This window comes from Chelonoidis abingdonii, chromosome 7 (genome assembly GCF_003597395.2).
Source record: "Chelonoidis abingdonii isolate Lonesome George chromosome 7, CheloAbing_2.0, whole genome shotgun sequence".
Lineage (NCBI taxonomy): Eukaryota > Metazoa > Chordata > Testudines > Testudinidae > Chelonoidis > Chelonoidis abingdonii.
In genome coordinates, this window is record NC_133775.1 from 109,226,203 (window position 1) to 109,239,164 (window position 12,962).

Below are 12,962 nucleotides of genomic sequence, written 5' to 3' on the forward strand. Positions count from 1 at the left end.
CTCAAAGCCCACAATAATCTATTACAGACCTCATGGACTGCCTTTCAAGTGCCTGTCAGGCATTTGCTCTCACCATCAGCATCAAGAAAACGGTTGTATTAGGACAGGGGGAGAGAGTATGGAACAACTCAAAGCTTACCATTAAGACCAAAATGCTAATGTACCAAGCTTGCGTCCTCAGCACTCTCATGTATGGTGGGGAAACATGGACAACTTATGCTTATCAGGAGAAAAGGTTGAATAGTTTCCACCTACATTGTTTACACCATACACTCGACATCAATGGCAGGATAAAGTCACCAATGCAGAGGTTCTTCAAAGGGCAAATTTACTAAGTGTGACAGCCCTGCTCAGGCAAAGACGACTGCACTGGCTGGGCCACCTGAGTAGGTTGGAAGACAGCTATGCTATATGGGAAGCTATCAGAGGGAACAAGAATAACAGGACATCCCACGCTTTGCTGTAAAGACACATACAAGTGAGATATGAAGGAATTTGGAATTGTTCCTGACCAATGGAAAATCTTGGCAAGTGATCATAGCAAGTGGTGCCATCGCTTCCATCAGGGTATCAAAGTCCATGACAGAAGCTGACCCCCCAAAGCTTGAAGAGAAAAGAGCCCGTAGGAAGCAAGCAGCTCCCAACCAAGATACAGACAGTTGCAATAACTGCCAAAGATCATGCAAATCTCGGATAGGCCTATTCAATCACATGAGACATTGCAAACCATCTACTTCGTAGGCTGCAATTCCCACTGTCTCTTGCACACAAAAGGATGCCAACAAAATGTATCATAACTATCTTATTCAGCTTGCACAATTCATTGAAATAACCTGCCTAAACTGATCCCCATTGTGTACTGTGAGAGACTGAGCAGCTTCCAGGGAATTACTGGAAATCTGTGAGTGAGTACAGTTTGAAAAACTGATCATTCAGGAGGATCTCTCTGGGATGACCTAAGAAATGTTGTGGCATCAAACCTGTTCATTAGGGAAGTAGACCAGGCAATGTCACTAGACCAATATAGCAGAAAGACATTCTAGTGAGGTTGCATTTCTTTGAAATGCTGAATGCCCAGATTTGTTTTTTTAAATCACTGATACATTCTTACCGGGGATCTGTTCTCTCCTTGGTGGGTGAATGAATAATGACACGAATGGGGAATTCCACCCAGGGATCAAGAAGTGAGAAGCTTCCCCATGCACACATCAGTGTCCCAAACTGAAAACTGTGCCATGCCAAAAGCTGCACGGCATATTAATTGTTATGAACATTCCCACCAGAAAACAAAATTCTCAGCTAGAAACAGTTCAGAGCACAGCACATGGGTAACATTTGTATGCACCCAAATTGGTACCAGGTGTTCCATTCTATTGTCTATTTTGTGTGGTGGATTAGAAGCGGTGCCAGTTCAGTGATAATAAGATTCAGTGTCCCATTCCTGCCCCCCCATCACCACATGTGCCTGAGCCACATCGGACTCTAGCTGGGCTCTCCCTGAGACCTCCCTGTCATCGCACCATTAACAATGGTTTCCTCACTTAGGGTCTGAGTAGGCTTGTGCTTGGTGCCAGAATCCTCTGGAAGGAAATTGCTCTGAGTCAGCCTAATGCCATAACTAGATCTGTAACAGCTGCAGCAGAGATACGTTGGCAGTCCCTGCTGAGGTCTGCAAACAAATAAAGAATTACTGCTTGTATCCTATGCATAACTTGTCCCCAACCCCAGTGCCTATGTCATTATACAACCTATACAGGTTTCTAAATGAGCAACATAACTGTTTGCACTTTTGATAGCAAGTTTCATTGAAGCCTATGAAATTAATTAGTTAAGCCTGTAGAGGCAGATAAGTATTATCAGCCCTATTTTACAGGAGGTAAACTGAGGCACAGAGAAGTTAAGTAATGTGCCAAAGGTCACGCAGCACGTTTGTAGAGGAGATGGGAACAGATCCCAGATACCTAGTCCTGCGCTGGATCATGCTTCCTCCTGTGTAAACATTACTTACAGCATGCTTGTGTTTATACTTCAGCCATACACCCTTGCATGACCGTACGATACCACACTTCATACTACTGCATTGCAGTATACAACACCAAATGGCTCTGTGCCATGGCACAGATCATTTTATTGCATAACTAAATATGAAGTGCAAAGGGGTTTTGCTGATTAAGGAAATGGTGGAGGAAGGGAGAAATCCTAACCTTCATAAATAACTCTTCACTGAGAATGGTAGAAAATAGAATGGCTGGACAGGAGCCTGGTGATCTCAGCATGAATAACATGCAGGCTGAATCACCCATTGGACGTGGCTGGTTTGAGGTATGCTAGGGAGACCGTGGGGTAGTGCCTCATGAGAGTGAGGATGTTACACCCACTGAATGGAGGAGCGACTTGTGCGCTGTCCCTGTTCCCAGGGGATCTCCAGCTGGAATTGTACCTTAGGGATGCTCCTTGCCTTTTACTCACGATTCTCACACAGTTGAACCTTTGGAGATATGCCCTCCACAGGTGCTAGTCTGGTGCTATTCCATAGAGAGGTAGGAGGGTGCAGTGGTTATAATTAGCTCTGGTCAGAAAAGTTTCTGATAAAACAATCTGGCTAAATCAAAACAGTTTGCAAACATCGTTCAATTTCACCCAAGTAACAGTGAAACCTGGTTTCCTACCTGCTCACAAACCCTGTTGAGCTAGGAGTCCAGCATTCACGGTTCCAGAGAAGCCTTCATGGCAGACTATGTCAGAGTAGTGGACCCCCGAGTGTACAGAGTCTGCATTGCGAGGGCTCCATTCCCTTTCCGAGAGCATTTCGAAATGTTGGGTTTTGCTCTGAATCAGACCAAAACCCCATTATGAATTATCAAACTCCTCTGTGAAATGGAATTATCTTTCTCAATCCTTCTCTAGTTCTAGTGCTAGTCTGGGAGTTGGAAGCCCCAGGTTCCACTCCCTGCTACATCCCAGAGTACTTGTGAGACGTGGGAAAAGTCATTGAGCTGCTCTGTGCCTCAGTTACCCATCTGTAACATGGGAATTGTGAGGATAAATACACTGAAGATTGTGAGGTCCTCAGGCCTGGTACTGGCGAGGGCATGTAACTCTCATAGATGTACGTATAGCTTAGGGACCTGCAGTGATGTAGTAGGATGCAGCCGTCTGCTGGCCCAATGTGGGAGACCCCATATGCTAGGAAAGAAAAGCATATTCACTAGCATTGGTTTGAAATTTTTATTTTTTTTTTTTGGACAGGAAACAAAGTTTTGACATCATCCAGAAAATATTATGGTTTTCTGGTTCCAAACAACTTTTCATTTGGAAACTTAAATTATTTACACTAACAAAAAAATCAAAAATTAAAAATGGTCAAAATCAAAATGTAGTTTTGATCCTGTTGAAACAAAGCATTTCTATTGACCCAAACTGAAAATTTTCTGGGATTTTCAGTTTAGAAAAATTTTCAAGATTTTGACTTTTTCTTCTGATTTGGGATGGGAAACTTTTTCAAACTCTCACAGATTTTCATAGGACAAGAAAACCATTTCCTTCCTAGCTCTAATGTCCACCCAACAGCAGAGGGATTAATCTCTTGAAAGCCAACTGTAGAGTTAATGAATGATGGGAGTGGGGTTGCCTGTTAAAGTCTCCATAGTTCTCTAGGAAAACTCATCTTTGCTACCTCACTTCGTACAAACAAACAAACAAACGAACAATGTTCTGCAGAGACATTATGCTCCATGTAAAATGGCATGTTGAAACTCAGCCAGATGTTTGTAAACCTTAACTTTGAAATGTGGCACAATACCACAAGCTGTCAACTTGTGTAAAAACTTTAGCAAAGACAAAAACAGAATGTAATATTTACCAGATGAGATTTCTGTGTAATCTTTTTGGAATTTTGGGAGTATCCAACTCCCATGGATTTTGAAATGAGCTCTGTATCTTTTTTCCCCTCCCTTCTTCCCCCTGTTTCTTTTTCCCCCATGAAGAGGGAAAGGGGAAAAACACATTAATGAAAGTGAAAGATTTTGCATGCACAAACAACGGACACGGGATGGCCCTGGGCAATTTCAGATGTAGACGCATTTCTGCACAGACTGGCTCCTATAAAAGATGCACATACTTGGCATGAAAATTCCATTTCTGCAACAATTCACTGAATTAGTGCTAAATAGGACAATATCACTATATTAGCAACATTTTTCTTAATGTCTGAATTCTTCCAGTGACATATGTTAAATCACAGTATATCCAAAATATCTTGCAACTAAAATGAAGCCAAGATTTTTTGGGGGGGGAATTATTCATCCATATGATGATATGGATAAAATATTTAACCATTTAATATTGAATTAAAACCACGCTTAGGATTTATTTAGCCCTAAAACAAATGAACAAAACCGAGGCGTTCAAGATGATCACTTTGCTCTCAACTACAAAGATTTTTCTCTTATCCTTATCTACTCATGGCACTTCTAAGATACTGATCTCCATGGTGCTTGACTGGGATGCAGTTCAACCTCAGTAAGGAACAATCACTGTGTCTATTAAAGTATAAAGCTAGTTTATCTCCCCTGAACTGGGTCTTTTGCACTGCCCAGATGGCACAAAGGAGTTGGAACCTGACCATAGCTAGTCAGCTGAGATTTCACAGACGGGGAATTCTCAACTGGCACAAGGCAGCAGAGCAGGCCCCTGTATCACTGTTGCACGTAGTGTAGGGGAGATTTCAAAGAGAGAGGAGGGTGAAGCAAAGAGCAGCTGTGCTATGCCATTTCTCAGCTGGTAGAGACTATCCTCAGTTGGCATAATTTATAGCAACTCCTAGGTTGCTCCAGTTCATGTGGGGATGGGGATGTCATAGATTATTCCACAGAATCTGGGAACTGCAACTGCTCCCTGACACATCCTCCCTGTACACACGTGTGCACACATACATTTGGTGCAGCACATAAGCTGGCTCATATGCTTTAAAGTGATTGAGAAACTGCTCATTAGTAGCCAGTTAATGAGCATAAGCAGTTTTCAGAATATGTTTCTGGTCGCATCAAGATCCAGATAAACCATGACTCTGAAAAGGACCATGAAATATTTTGAGCTTAATATTTGAATTATTTCACATTAGCAGCAAAACAACCCTGGCACATTCTTGTGCATCACTACTGATGCCACTAACTGGAAACATGTTTTGCCAACACTAGAGGACTAAATGTCCTTCTGAGGTCTCTTCCATCCCTAATAGTCTATTATTCTAACACTTCAGATTCACAGGAATGGCAGGAAGCATTAGAGCTCTTTTTTGCTGTTTGTGTGAATATCAGTTGAGATTCACAAAAAGAACAGGAGTACTTGTGGCACCTTAGAGACTAACAAATTTATTTCAGCATGCGCTTTCGTGAGCTACAGCTCACTTCTTCGGATGCATAGAGTGGAACACACAGACAGGAGATATTTATACATGCAGAGAACGTGAAAAGGTGGAAGTATGCATACCAACAGGAAGAGTCTAATCAATTGAGATGAGCTATCATCAGCAGGAGAAAAAAAACTTTTGAAGTGATCATTAAGATGACCCATGGAAGGTGTGAGGAGAACTTAACATAGGGAAATAGATTCAATTAGTGTAATTACTCTAATTAGTAATTAGTAGTTTGAGATTGCAATGAAAGTGTCCACACTGGGTTCCCAAGGTTTCTGCTGGGTTAGGTTCCTCCTAACTGAACATGCTTGGGCCTGCCATGAATGTAGGGGACTGGACTAGATGACCTCTTGAGGTCCCTGCCAATCCTACACGTCTATGATTCTATGCTCTTAGCTTCCTCTATTTGAATATTCCTTGATTCTCTTCCTATAGATCTGATCCTGAAAGCTCTCCCCAAGGGAGAAAGCTTGCAGGATGGGCCTTACGTACTTCCTGGAAAAATAAATATTTGCTAAATGACTAGTAAGTCATACTTCCCCATGAGATGTTATCGCAATCACCAGTTGTCAGTCACTATCATCACTAAAACAGGTCATCGCTTCTGCTTCTGTGAGTGAAAAGGATGCTCCTTGGACAGATGGCAGTTGCCAGACTGGAGTAAACCCAGTATGCTGACTCCAGTAGGGGCCTGCACTAGATACTTCAGAGGAAGGTACAAGAAACACTCCACTGGGCAAACATCGGATAGTCTCCCCCACATACACACCCTCTGAAGGTCTCATCCTACTCCCTCGTCATTAGAGATGGGCTTAAACCCCTGAAGCCTGTGGTTTAATATCCCTTCCAAAACTTTTTAAAAGATTAACTATTTAGAGTTATTGTTTAGGTGAATAGATATGAATGTACCTTCCCACTACAGACATACCATAAGAGCCAGAGGTGAAGGTCAAAGCTGGATCCAGACTTTCCCAATGGTTGAGGGAATTCTGCTGTGATGTGCTGGTGTGGAGCTATGTCATGGGAACTGTGAAACTTTTGATGCTGATGAAGATTTGGGTGTGAATTCCACCTCAGTGAGGGGTTCCCATCTGGTGGCTCTGGGATGAACTAGCATAGCTTGGGCTGCAAGATGGATTTGTAGTGGAAGCTGCAGATGGATCATCAGGTGTAAGGAATACTGCAGTGACATTTTTTAAATCATTTAATAGATTTTGTGCTATTTTTAATGACTGAGACTGAAAATGCATGAGATGTAATAATTACTAACCAAACCTCAGTTCACAAAAAGGAAAACAACAACCCCAAAACAGAAATAGAAGTTGCAAGTAAAGGAGAGAAAAAGAAATGAAATTCATCTAATCAGGCATGGTATTAAGAGAAAACCAAGGTTAAAAAGAAGAAAAAATAGGCGCCTTTGCAAAGCTCTAATAGATATGCCAGATCTTCTCTCATGCTTTCAGCAGTTGTGGTGCGTATTGCTGGCATTGGTTCAAAGCAATGAAGTGTTCTTTCCTTGGGAATTGTCTTTCACATAAAGAAAGTAATTAGGGGAACAAAAGAAGATGATGTATTAGAAAATGGGAGCCATAACAAACGATCAAGTAAGCTGCCATGCCTAATTCTTCTTAACACTATTTCTAACCACTTTCAAAACCTGTAACCACTTTCAAAATATTTCCCAGTTTCCATCTATTTCAAAAATTCGGTCTGGTCCATATGATCTGGACAGGCACATCAAACATCTAAGTGCATATTGTGCATCCTAATGACAAATATGTTACTCTAGCATAGGATAGGGAGACAGAAGGTACAAAGGGAGAGTTATCTATTTATATGTTTTACCATGCTCTGTAAGAGGAGCTCTTGGAAACTCTTTTCATGGGACGGCTGATTGTGCTGTCTCTGATGTGGACTCTGTTAAGTACGAGTAGGAATCCTATTACAGACCACTACAAAGAAGTGTGGAGTTTAGTTAAGAAGAAAGAATTCATGTTATGAATGCTGTATGGAAAGAAAAATATTAGCCCACTGAAGAAGAGGCAACTGTGTCATGAATAATGCAACAGTAGCTCTCTGTGAGTCGCACAAATGATTTGGATTTAAGATTGCTTTCCTCTGTTAGAAGGTCATTCATAGTCATATTTTGAATTCCTCCAGCACCTACCATGCAAGGATCTCAAAGCTCTATGCAGACTAAGCCTTTCAGAACCGCTGTGCTGTAAGCAGCGGGGGATTAGCCACCAGGCCTAGGGGGCCCATGCCTGGGAGCCCTGGACCCCCAGGCGGGTGGGCCGGGGAAAGCCCTCACACCCCGACCCTGCTCCCTGGCAGAAGCCAGGGGCAGGGGAAGGCCCTGCCCCCCTCCCTCACACCCCCCTCCCTGGCAAAAGCCAGAGGTGGCAGGGGAAGCCCCCAGTGCCCTCTGTCCCAGGAAAAGCAGCCCCCAGAACGCCCCCCAGACAGTGTCCCTGGCAGAAGCAGCAGGGGGTGACAGGGGAAGCTCCCAGCACCCTGACCAGTCCCCTGCAGAAGCCAAGGGGCCCAGTGCACCAACCCTGGTTTCCCATAGAGACATGGTGGGGTGACAGCGGAAACCGCAGCACTAGGATGCCTACCTCAGCCCCAGGACTGGAGGAGCACTCGCTACCTGCCCTGGGCCACAGAAGGGAGACAGGGTTTCTCCAGTCTTGGGGCTGCCGTGGGGGGGGGTTTGCAGAAAGTAGCAAACGGGTTGTAAGGCCACAGTGGAGGGGGTAGGATGTGGGGGACCACTGGGTGGACCAGGGGTGGACCCCAGGGAAGGAGCAGAAGGGATAGGCCATTGGTGGGGCGCAGATGGAGGGGGCAGAACGAGGGTGGACCCGCAAACGGAAGAAGTGGGGAGGCCCCCCACTTGCCTGATCAGGCCCAGGAAACTTAATCCGCCCTGGCTGTAAGTAAGTACGAGATTGCCTTTATAAGATGGGGGGCAGGGAGAGGAAGAACAGAGAACTGGCCTGCTGAGATCACACAAAGCCAGAATGCAACCAGACGCATTCTGACTCCTGGTCTTGTGCTTTCCACCCTTAGGCAAGCTCTCTCTTTCCTCCATTAAATGCCCCATTCCTAGCTCGGAGGTGATGACTGCTTCTGTATACAGCTTTAAGTGCACGGTCGCTCTGCATCTGAGGATTTCTCGTAGGCACCGTCTAGTACATGTGCTGCTCTCACTACATATTAAATGCTCAGGTTTCACCTCAGCTGTTTAGGCAGGTTAATCTCCAGGACTACTCTTAAACTGCGTTAATGGTGTATTGTTTAGCTTGGCCTTGTCTAACTGGTCTCTGGAGTTGAGCACATTGGGAAATTTATGGAAATGTCACTATCCCAATATAGGGGACACAGGCTGGGATTCTCAAAGAAGTCTTAACATAACAACATAGAATGGCCCTACTGGATCAGACCAAAGGTCCATCTACCCAGTATCCTGTCTACCGACAGTGACAGCACAAGTGCCCAGCAGGAACGAACAAAACAAGTAATCAAGTGGTCCATCCCCTGTCACTCATTCCAGCTCTGGCTAGGGACCCCATCCCTGCCCATCTTGGCTAATAGCCATTGATGGACCTATCCTCCATGAATTTATCTAGTTCTTCTTTGAACCCTGTTATGGTCTTGGCCTTCACAACATCCTCTGGCAAGGAGTTCCACAGGTTGCCTGTGCATTGTGTGAAGGAGAGTTAGGGATTTAGGAGTCCAAACCTCAGCCATGGGGCCTAATTCTGCCCTTCAGCTTTTTGTCATGTAATGTCCTAACCCCAGGTCTGCATTTCACTACAAAGCACTATGCATTAGTGAGTTCTAATGTTTCAAATGCCGTCACAGATGCAAACAGCACAGAAGCCAGCATCCCTACTGCAGATCTTCACTTCCCAGGTGTCTTCAGCATTAACTTGATGGTCAATATGGTGCTTCCTACAGCCTGTGCAATCAGACTGCCTTCTGGGGGTGCTGGCTTCAATGGAGCTGCTAAAGAACACTGCATTTGGCCCATGGTTTCAGCAGAGAGAGATGTCTGTCAGCAAAGTAGGATAATTCATGTTCTTAAAGGGCCATATTACCTTAGGGGAGGCTCTCCGTTGACCATCTAGTTAACTGTGAATGGGGATATTCTTATATCCATCAGATAATAATACCACATGCAAGCTTACATGCTGCTTCTTTGGTATGCCAACGCTATTGTAACAACCATCATCTTGGCCATTGCTAATGGTAGAACCTAGAACTTTTGGATCTAAGAGCACAAGCTACTCCAGCTTGAGCTAACAGGCCAAGTCCATCACATAGAAGACTCAAGCCCCCGTAAGCCAGGCACAGAGTAGGCGGATGTATAAAGCACAGAGAACATTCTGTGTTACATTGGGATACAATTTTGCTGTGTATTCGGGACTCTGTTTTCCTGGCTCTCCATGTTATGACTCAGCTGAAAGACTATTTCTTACTGCTTCAGACTATTCCAAACCATTTTTTTTCTTAAAAGTTGTGTTAATCACTCCAGTAATAAAGCAACAAGACATCTCGAGGTGAAAAACCAGCGCTTGTCAGGTTGGAACTTCCATCTGTGGTAATTTATAACTTTATGTGAACAAAGACAAGGATATTATCCTCAGAGAAGGTTTAGTACACACAAGATGCTAGAGACAACTTGCTTTCCCTTATGGAACTGAGCATATAGGAAACAAGACCATTTTACTAAGAATCAGCATTCCATCCAAGAAAGAATTGTAAGTAAACAGCGGTAATACAATGTATTTTAGAAAAAGCAGTATTTTTCTGCCCCTTGATCTCTAACAGTCTTAAGCCAATTTTGGCAGGTACTGCTATATTAAGTGGTCAGTCTCCCATTGTGGTCACATACTGTTTTATTGGAGGTCTGACAGCAGCAATACGAGAGATAAAATTAACCGTTTGGTACCAAAGGCTGTGATGGATCCTATTGCCAGCAACGGGGAATTCATCAAGAATTTCCATCTCTCAGCCTCATGGGGTTAATGGCAATCTGTTGCTGATTTCCCCGGACAATCAGAGTAGCAAACACTGGGCTTTTTAATGAGCCCCTGAGGACAATGCTAGCACACAAGGCTGTGAAGATCTGGACAAACCAAGGAAACGTAAAATGAAAACAAACATGGCCGTTTATTTTCCTAACTCACCAGTTGCAAACAAAATTTCATTTAATAAACCATGAAATGATTCACAGAGTTTCTGTATATTATTGTAAGTGCAGCTGGTCAATGTAAAAGTTACTTTCCCTTACTTGGTTATTCAGTGCCCATATCCAATTCTCCTCTAAATAATGTTGTATTTATTGATGTTTTTAATGTATTTATCATTTTACTCCTTTGCATGCTTTCCTGCAATCAGTTGGGTGGTGATTCAACGCAGAATAGTGCTGAGTGGCTCAAAATAAGCCTTAATAGGGAAAGTGTTTTGCCGATTACGGGAAGGGCCAGATTTTGTAGCAGAGCTGGGTGACTCACTCATGGTGAAAAATTAAAGGAACTTCACCCTTTTTCTGTGGGCAAATTATCTGGACCAGACTATGAGATTTACAAATCTATTTGTTCAAGCTCTCATTGTGAGGCTATTTCAGGACAGAAGCCCCATTTCAGGAAATCCTCGCTACTCAGGAAAACATTTAAAATGCTCACTTTTAAGCATGTGCTTAAGTCCTACTGAAGTCAAAGGGACTTTAGCATGTGTTCACAGATACTTTTGGTCAGTGCAAGTTTGTAACACTATCTAGGTGCCAACTAAACCCAGTGAAATTTAGCTTTGTGCTTTTAGATCTCACACTATTACTCTAAAGGAGGGTAGAACAATTGCATTTTGATACGAGCAGACTCTTCTTTCAGAAATGCATTCATTTCTGAGAGATAAGGTGGGTGAGGAAATATCATTCATTGGACCCCCTTCTGTTGGGGAAAGAGATAAGCTTTTGAACTTACACAGAGCTCGTCTTCAGGACCTGAAGAAAAGCTCCATGGAAGCTCAAAAACTTGTCTTTCTCGTCAATAGAAGTTGGCCCAATACAAGATATTATGTCCCCCACATTGTCTCTCCAATATCCTGGGACCGACATGGCTACGACAACTCATCTCTGAGCACATATACTTAAAGAACAATAAAAAAAAGAATACAAATAAAACAGATTATATTTCTAGGTTCTTTAAACCAGTGTTCCTGGCACTCTCAATTAGAAGTAGATAAATGGGTACATTTGTAACAGTTTTACATGTCTGTATGCACAAAGGGCCCAATTCTGAACTCTTAACTTCATCAACAGTCCCACTGAAGTCAATGGGATATTCTTGGAGACTGGTGCTATTCAACATCAATATGGGTTCAAGATGTGGCCCATAGACTGAGATCAGAATCTGGCCCATAGATTGTGATCCATTGATATGATGGCAATTATGAAGAATTTCAAACTTTATTAAACAGCAACCGTAACCTCCATGGTTTTGGGCCTGCCCAAATGACAGCCAGAAAACTTTTTGGGCTCTCTATATTCATCTTTAATTTATTTTTTAAATATGTAGTAAACACAATCGTAGTGCTTCTCATTAACTGTGGAATCTTATAGTCATAATTTTAGATACACAACATTACTTACCAATTAGCTTGTCTTGTTCATTTAAATGTCTTCTCTCATATTTTAATGGGAGCTAATGATGCCTTTGTTGACTTATTTAATGTTATGTAGATGTGGCCACAAACTGTGAAGGGCTTAAACAGCAGCACTATTTTTGCTTACTTGTCACTTTGTGAAGTGTGTGTGTATGTGAGTGCGTGTGTGTGTGTGGTGTTTCCCACAAAGTGAACACATTGTCCTGATAAATATAAGTAACTACGCAGAGAAAAAATAATAATTCTGTAAGATAAGCAGTGAAAAATATTCAGTGTGAAATTTGATTTTTCCTCTTTACTGATGCTTACTTTTGAAAATTTACTTTACTACAGCCCACTGGGACTTAATGGCAGTTTGTCTAGTTAATCATGTAATTTAGGAACTGTTAAACATAGTCAGGTATCCTTAATGCAACCACACTTAGGGCTCTGTCTTGCAAACATTAGGCATTTGCTTAATTTTCAACACCTGAATAGTCCCATTGAAGTCAACAGGGCTATTGACACACACAAAGTTAAGCACATTGTAAGCGTACCTGTGATTAAATATATAACTCGTGTTAAACTGGGACATATATAATACAGGTATTAAATGAACTCTATAGAAAATACATTGATATGAGTCTTTATTCTTAAATGTTCCTACTATATGCTTAGTCCTCTGGATATTGCAATCCTCTGTTCAATTCCCCAGTCCTGTTTCCCCTTCCAAAACACAATACCGCTTCCCTTGTCTTCTTTTCACCATTGATTACTGGTTGCTGTCATAAATAGATAAGTAAGGTAAGGGTTAAGTTTCTTTTACCTGGAAAGGGTAACCAAACACCTGACCAGAGGACCAATCAGAGAACTGGATTGTTTAAAGTCAGGGGCG